Source organism: Cicer arietinum, chromosome 3 (assembly GCF_000331145.2).
Source record: "Cicer arietinum cultivar CDC Frontier isolate Library 1 chromosome 3, Cicar.CDCFrontier_v2.0, whole genome shotgun sequence".
Lineage (NCBI taxonomy): Eukaryota > Viridiplantae > Streptophyta > Magnoliopsida > Fabales > Fabaceae > Cicer > Cicer arietinum.
The window spans coordinates 58,179,363-58,187,357 of NC_021162.2; positions in this window are offsets into that span (position 1 = coordinate 58,179,363).

Sequence of the window (7,995 nt, forward strand, 5' to 3'; positions counted from 1 at the left end):
TTCTTTTTTAACTGGCCACTAAATTCTCAACAGTTAAACCTCAAGTGGTGTAGTGTATTTTTAATCCATTCTTTTTATTTTTATTCTTTTATTTTTTTAATTGGCCACTAACTTTTCAACGACGCATGTACAAAGTCGTGTAACATAAGTTTAATTTTATTCTAAAAAAAGAGATATTATATTGTATAGATTACCTTTCAATTGGCCACTCAATTCTCAACCGTGAAATGTGAAATGTCAGGTCGTGCATTATATTTTATTTTTAATTGGTCATTCACTTCTGCATTTCTCATGTAATAGAAGTTTTATTTTTGTCTTAAAAAAATCTTTTATTTTTTTTTTAATTGGCCATTAATTTATCAACGGATACATGAAAAAACTGTAAGTCGTGGTGTATTGTATTTTATTTTTAATTTTTTAATTGACCATTAAATTGTATCATGGACAAAGATCGTGATGTAACAGAAGTTTTATGCTTTTCTTACAAAAAAAAAGATTTTTATTTTTAATTCATTCCTTTTATTTTTTAATTGGCCATTAACTTCTCAAGAATAAACACGTATTATTTCTATTAATAGAAACTTATATTTTCTTAACACTCTAGTTTGTTGACACGTGTCAAACTTGCCAATTTATCATGTTTGCTTTATTATAATGTATAGATTATGTGCAATTTATGTTTTGGCTTAAAAAAGTAAAAATCGTTGAGTGAGATCAACCTATTTTGGAGTAATAATTTCAGTTTAACCGTTTCCAATGTAGTTAAAAAAGGAGAAAAATAATTTTTTATTCAATTATTCTAATAAGCTATTACGTATTTATTATTATTAATATAATATAAAGTGAAAAATAGTAAATTATGAGTGATGCATGTAATATTAATTTTTTTATAAAATATATACATTAATTTATCAAGTTAGTAATATTGAAAATAATATAAATTTGAAAGCATTAAAAAAATGAATCTGGTAAAAATTCACAACATATAATACACTAAAAAATAAAAATAAAATATTTTTAAAGTGACAATCTTAAAGTCTCAAGAACCACTCGTAATTATGAGTATATATAATTGATAACATCAAAATTATTGATCAAATCTAATATTTTAGTCTAAATCAAATAAATATAGTAAAAAGATAGAAAAATAAATAATGTCGAACTGAAGTTAAAAATAAACTACCATTACACTCAGATGATAAATTCATAAATAAAATATAAAATAAAAACTAACTATACATAGAAATTACTTTTTTTACACACGTATTTTTAACTTATTTTTTGATTAATTTATTAATTCATTGAATCAATATCTTGATTATTTCATTTGCAATTATATTCATTTTAACAAATATTCTTTAAATTATTGGGTTTACACGAAGGGAGAATCGGATTTCATACTCTATATTTTATCTTCTATTATACATGTTACCATTTCTTTTATCAACTTCCAAAACTGTTTCACAAATTTTTTAAACAAAATCAATCTGCTTTTTTTAACATACCAAAAATTTGATTTTTGAACTTTCATGAAAAAAAAATTATATGTAAAAGATTTTGCTTTTTTTTTTTTTTTAGTTTTTCGTATTCAAAATTTGTTCTCAATTTTACTACATATTAGAAATTCCGCTTTTCAAAATTTTCAGTATAAAATTTGTTTCTCGATTTATTTTATATATTAGAAATTTTGTTTTCCATATACAATTTTTTTTATTTGTATTTTATATTGAAAATTTTATTTTTGAAACTATTAATGTGTAAAAAGTTCTTTTCTTTTTATACAGAAATTTTTTGATATGTTAATTTCTAAATTGTATTTTTGAAAAATAAATTTTTATACTGAACATTTCATATTTTTGTGGAGTAAAAACGGGTAAAAAAAATTTAATGATAAAGATAAAATTGAAGTTCTTAAAAATTGTGAAGTAGAGAGTGAGGAGATTAAATTTAATTTTGTAAAGAAGGTTATGATGGGTTTGGTGGTAGCCTTGTTGAGGGGGAGAGAAAATCTTAATTTTTATTTTGTTTTTTATTGAATTAATTTTACCAATTACCAATAAATATTGAGTTACAATAAAAAATTTGACACATTTTAAATTTTTTCATTTATCATGTGGTAGTTATTTTTGGATTTGCATCTTTTAGAATGAATTCAGATTTTATTGGTCATGTAATTCTTAGTTTTAGATTTAATTTATTTAAACTAAAAAAACAATTATTTTAAAGAATAAACGGAATAATGTCAATTATTGATTATTAAATATTATTATTTTGTACACATATAAAATCAATATTTGATAATTATAAGATGATATCCACTCACTGCACCACTTGCTTACTTTAAAAATTCCTTTTCTTTTCAATTTTTGTGTTCAATAAACTTATCTTTTTCAAAAAGACAATAACTAGCTTACATAAACAAACGAGCCCGGCCCATAACATTGATAAATAGGCATCATGGGCCCACATCCTAACTTCATCCGAAGTACCATGTAGTATCTGCTAACATCAATTAACTTCTACATAGGACTAACAAACACCTGTAGAGAAAACATACTAGATTATCAATGTGATTGTCATCTAGAAAAACATTATAATATTTATTCAAAGTGTATAAAAATATTATTAAATTGAAACTTTTGATAATAATATCAATCTCATTTTCAATTGACGTTTTATATTATCAAATTATAAAATTTGAAAAAACATCGAGATTTTGAAAGTTGAAAGAACATAGCCAATAATTACTAAACCACCTCTTACGCAGTTTAAATTAAACAAACTATATTAAAATTAAAACTATACAAACCATACACGTATTACAATTCATAAAAAAATTGTTTATTTAGGAGGAAAAAATAACATTGACAAAAACAAAAAAAATAAAAACAGAAAATACATTTATTCATTCATTCTCTTTTAAAAATTCAGTTTTTTTTTTTTAATTATAAAACTAATCTATCACAATCTATCATAATTATTTTAACAAAGTTTTTTATATAACAATGATTGAATGTATGATTGTATAAGAAATGAATGGAAAGTGGTTGAGATAAGGGAATCGTCTTTCCTCTTATATGAATATACTTAATGGTGTATGTATGCATGCACCAATAATATTTCATTTATTATTTGTGATGATAGCTTTTTGAATGTGAGAGCCAATCAGCTAAATCAAGTGTTTGAAGCACTGAAGAACCTAGATAGGTAAAAAAAGCCTCGAGACAATCTATTAATAACTCTTTTGTTTAAGATTTTAAAAAAAAAATTATAATATTTTACTTTTTGATATAATATTTTTAAAAATAATTTTAAAAACAAAGTTTCATATGAGAATTTGATTTATACAGTTTATCTTAAAATATCATTTTAAACATTTTATTTATTTGTTACAACTTGTTTTAGATAATAAAATTTTTTAAAATTATTAAAAAAAATTTTTCTTAAAAGTTATTTAAAAAAAATATTTTTTAAAGAAAATTTAATTTTTTGATGTCAAAATATTTAATAATGAATATCTCAAATATCAAAATTACTTTTGTAATCATAAATGTAAAATAACTTATATTATTTTTAAATATGTTGTCATAAAAATTAATTTCTTAAATATAAAATCAAAATCATTTAAAAAAAAAAAAACTAATATAGAAAAGTCCAAAATCATTTTGAGCGGCGATGTAGAACTTCCTTTAAGGGGGTCAACGAAAGAGGACCCAGAAGCAAACATGTTGGCTTTGTGAAACATATAATTTGGAGAAAGATTAATTAATGATCAAGAGAAGCAAATTGCTATCTATGCCGGGAAGAGAGATTCTTATCAAATATATATTTGGTTCCATCATCTCTCAATGTCTAAGGACTATGGAGGTATGTCGGTTCAAGAAGTTGTATGGCTTTAATTAATCTAGCCATGGTTGAAACAATAATTTGGGTCAGAAATACGAATTAACCAACAAATATAATAGCTAAACAATAGCAATCAAGTTGTAAATCAAAATTGCTATAATGCAGTTTTGATATTTAACGAAAACAAAACACTGTAATACAAATAATTCTCTAATATTTGTTTTCTATGAATCTTCAACTCAATTGCATATACCTCATTTTCATCCAAGTTTTCTAACTAAAAAAAATAGTATTGAACACATTTTAAATAACGTGATATACAATTTTGTGGTGTAGAATCATCTAAATGTATTAATTATTTATAAACTATTAATTAAATTAGTAAAATGAATAATTTCAAAAGTTAAACTTGAAAATTTTAGAGGTTTTTATTGTAATTCTATTGGTATTAATAATTCAACAGTACTGTATCGTATGTCACATAATTAAAAATATATCACATCATAATTTATTAATTAAAAAATCTGAAAAAAATACCATAACTGTTTGATTTTAAAATAGGATAAACAATTTTATAAATTAGGTGAAAATAGATGACGGATTCTATAACTAAGTCAACACAAAAATATATGGTATTACCTCCACAATGCAAATACATATTTTGTTGAATATATTTAATAGTTTTGTTTCAATTATCACTTCGACTGTCGCTTTGACCACCACTTTAATTATTGTCAACCATCACTTTGACCACCACTGATACCAATGTGGCCTCGCTAACCACCATTATGCCCATCGTCGACCACCACTCTAACTACTACTTTGACTATTATCGTTTACCACTAACTATCACTTTGACAATTGTTTACCACTAGCACTTCGATTACCACTTTGACCACAGTTGACCATAATTTTAACCATTCTGATGACCACCGGCAACCACCATTTCGATGACCATAGTCAACCCCCATTCTAACCACCTCAATGACATTATTGCAAACCACCGCTGCAACCATCATTGACTGCCATTAAACTATATTTCGTCATCTTTGATAATCACCGATTTCAACTACTATTATTATATTATTATGATTATTATTAAATTGTAAATATATAATACTTAAATCAAATTTTTTCAATCTAAATGATTTAATTATTTTCAAAACTTTATTTTGTTTTTTAATTTTTCAAATTAAAAGATAAAAACTGAAAATTAGTTAAATTGAAATTAAAAATTCAGATTTAAAATTTAAAACTAAAAGTAAAAGATTTTGGTTTTTGAAAATTTCATAAAATAGAGAATCACCCGAATGAAACCATAACAAATCGTGATTTCCTTAATCTGAATTGAGAGTGATCTTTCATATTAAATGGATTAAATCCAATCAATTGACTTTTTGTTGTTACACTGAACGGATTGAGTGAATTACAAATGAACACCTTGTGTTTAAAATTTGTTTCATACTAATTAATAACCATTTGATAAACTATTGTTTTGTCTCAAAATATAAAATAAAATAAGTTAACAAAAAGTTGATATATTCATTTATTTTAAAATAATATAATTTACGACTTCATGTGGATTAAAAAATAGAGAAATTTAGTTCAAATTTAGGCTTGAATATGGCAACATTAAAATTCTTGAAATATAATTTTGCTCTCAATGTAGTGATGGATCCATAAATTTTAATTAATGAGCATGGTATTACAAAAATTATACAATTATATAAGTATTAAAAATTAAACCACATTATCTATGAATTATACTTTTTTCTATTTATCTTCACATTTTAAAAATGTTTACTCCATTGAAGATATAATATATATTTTAGTTTTTATTAATATTTTTAAAAGATTAGTAGTTTAGTGGGGACCGCACCTAATGTTATTGAGATAAAATTTATTTTATTTTCTAACTAGTAACGAACAAAAAGAAAACACTCCACTTCTTTGAAACAAAGATTATGATTTGCATGATTAAATTAAATAATAATAGATTTTCATATCTTCTTTTTCATTATCTTTAGGCATAAAATTTTGCACCTTGCTTAAATTGCATTAATTGAGTGTGAAAGTTTTCCAAAAGTGGGGAAGTTCAAGAGTAAAGGTTTTTTAAAAGAAGTGAATCTCTTACAATACTTAAAGTTACTCATAGCCAAGTTAAAAATGTTTGCTTATTCTTCAAGGAAAAACAATTGAACCCTTAAAGCCTTTTTTTTAATTTGTATGTATAGAAATACTTAAGCAATTTTTTTGCTTTGTATTCTAACTTATGTATGTATTTTTCCATAACCATTCTTCTAAGTTTTCCTTTTTATTTTCCTAGTATATAAAATAAAAAGCAACAAAATTTAATATAAAGGCCATATATATATTATCTGTTTTCCACTATATATCTCAAGTATATCAAAAATTATATTTGTTGGTTGGATTTTATGTAAACCATTCATTCAAAGAAAAGAAGTGGAAAGCACAATGAGGCTTCGAGCTTACTTCAAGCAAAGTTCTTAGGTTGTGTAAACGTCAACAACATAACCAACTGATCATTTAGTTAAACACATAGTCAATATCAAACCAAATTTGGGAAATAAAATAAATATATAATAGTAAAAGGTTCTTTGTTTAGTTTACTAGAACCATTAAACTTTAACTAATGATTTGGCTGCAAATACCAATAACTGCAATACCTCAAGTTTTGGGAAAATTTTACAAATAAAGAACTTCACATTTTATTTAGACATAAATTAAATAGTAAAATCAATTTTGTTATTAAAAAATAAATAAATTATTTGATACCCTCAAGTTTTGTTGGATACCAGTATTTTAAAGACAATTAATTTAAATTTAATTTAAAATAATTAAATATAAAAAAAGTAAGATGTCATTAAATGATTGAATGATAGGTACTCTATCCAATAAAACTTTAGAATACCAAAATGTTCAACAACAAAATTGTAGTAAGAATGTCTACCTATATGGAATAAAATTCTTCAGAGTAATGTAGTTGAAACAATTCTTTTAATAAAAAAATAGTTCAATCAATTCTAATATCATTAGTTGGATTAATCCAATCATCTTGAGAATAACATTGTCTAAAGTTGGATTAATTCAAATATTGACATTTAGTTTAATCAGGTCCATAATTAAAGAATTTCTTCTATAAAAAATAAAACATTGTCCACCGATATGCCCTTCGATAGTAAAAATTTGGTTTTGTAATTGAAAAAAAGGGAACTCAAATTCTATTAACTGATATAAAATTGTTATTAGCATACTGTAATTAATAGTAGTTTCTTCCTGCTCTATTTTTTATTTAAAGAATGCAACTGTTAAATTGGATTTTGTTCTCATCTATGCAACTTAAATTCTTAAAGAAAAATGTTATTTGAACTCAAATTGTTAATGCAGTACGTATGTTTTATTATATTTATATGGTAAATAATTTTTTTTTTAAGAAAAAACTTCAACCTTTAAAAAAAAAATCAAGTTAATGGTATCAATTTTTTTTAACGTTTTTTTTTATTAAAATATTTTTTTTATACATATACAAGTTTATGCTATTAACTACTAAAATATAAATTATTAATCACTTATTTAATATATATTTTAATAACTACTAAAATGTAAAATATTAACTGCTTTAGAATATCACAATTTAATAATTAAAAAAAGTACTTTAAAATAATTAATGTCATGTATAATTAATGAGATATATATTTTAAAATTAATTAATGAAATATATTTTAACAATTAGTAAAATATTCAAAGTGATTAATGACATAAATCTATAAATCTATATATTGTGTTAAAAAATTATTTTTTAAAAAGTTTAAATTTTTTTTGAAAAAAATAACTTTATATATACACACACACACTGTATGTGTCGCAAAAGTTGTGTTACAATCTTTAAAATATTAACTTGGTCACTTTAGTAGGTAAATTTTATCTATATTAAATACTTTTTTTTGTTGCCATTTCTTTGGCAAATTATTAGATGGTATCATTTAATTTCACTATGGTTATGTCAAGTGTCAACAACAAAAACTTGGAAATGCATCATACCGTACCTACTACTTTTTTTAGTGGACAAGTTGGCTAGATATTATAATATTACAAAAATCTTTTTCACCAACCGATTTCAATGAATCT